Below are 1,053 nucleotides of genomic sequence, written 5' to 3' on the forward strand. Positions count from 1 at the left end.
GTGGACAGAGAAGATAACTGAGGAGAACAGAGGTTAGGAAAAAATATGAGGTAAAAGTGGTTACTGGATTAAGAGGACCACCAGAAAAAGCACCAGTTACTAATCCACGAGGACTCCCCAGCCTTCTGGAAAGGTAAAGGAGGGCTGTTATCTTTGTTCTGTGCACCGAAGTAATCCAAGCTTCCAGAACAGGAGGCGACACATAGTAGGTGCTCTACTAATACTTCCTGAATGTTCACAAGACCGAGAGAATGAAAAACGGACAAAGTGCTATCATAAATAAAATGACAAAGGCTACTGCCTCATCCCATGTTTAGCATCCCCAAATACAGCCCCATTGTTCTGCTCTCTTTACGCCTCTGCCCTTATTTTGGTCGTTCTCTCTCACATACACATTTAAATCTAAGAACACACACGCACACAAAATCCCTGAAACTACAGGCTTAGAAGTGTTATTCAGAGCAAGTCTTTTTGGGTGGCTGCTTTTAAATGAATGTCAACTCCTAATGGGTTCAGTTTCTGAGCAGCCTTCTTTCCCGCCTTCTCGGAGTTGAGGTGAGGGATTAAACAATCGCCATTCTCTCTCCAGTTCCTCAGTCTTTTTCTTTCCCGTGCTCTCCTTTCCTGGGCTTTATCCCCTTTCCCAGTCTGTCGTTTCTCTAGGGTTGTTGCTTCGCTTTCACCCTCTTTGCTCGATCGTCCCTTTGATCCTTTCTTTCTCTCCCTTATTCCCAGAAGCTCCAGAAAATACCTCCTTTTCCCCCCCTTTTCACGTCACTTCCCTCCCTTTTCCCATCTCCTTCTCCTTGTCGGTGAGAGCGAGTTCCCCACTAGAGGCCAGCACTTTCTCAGTTCCGTCCCTCCCACCGGCGAGCAGAACTCGGAGAGAAAGAGGGGAAAAAAAGAGGAGAAAGAGAGAGCGAGAGAGGGGGAGAAAAAACCCCGGGGCCTAGAGCGCAGAGGCCCGGGAGCGGCGTCGTCATGGCAACGGGCGCCGGCAGGAAACGAGGGACGCGCGGGAGGGAGGAGGGGGAGGAGGGCGCCGAGGGGAGG

The sequence above is a fragment of the Ailuropoda melanoleuca genome, chromosome 16 (assembly GCF_002007445.2).
Source record: "Ailuropoda melanoleuca isolate Jingjing chromosome 16, ASM200744v2, whole genome shotgun sequence".
In the NCBI taxonomy this organism is placed as follows: domain Eukaryota; kingdom Metazoa; phylum Chordata; class Mammalia; order Carnivora; family Ursidae; genus Ailuropoda; species Ailuropoda melanoleuca.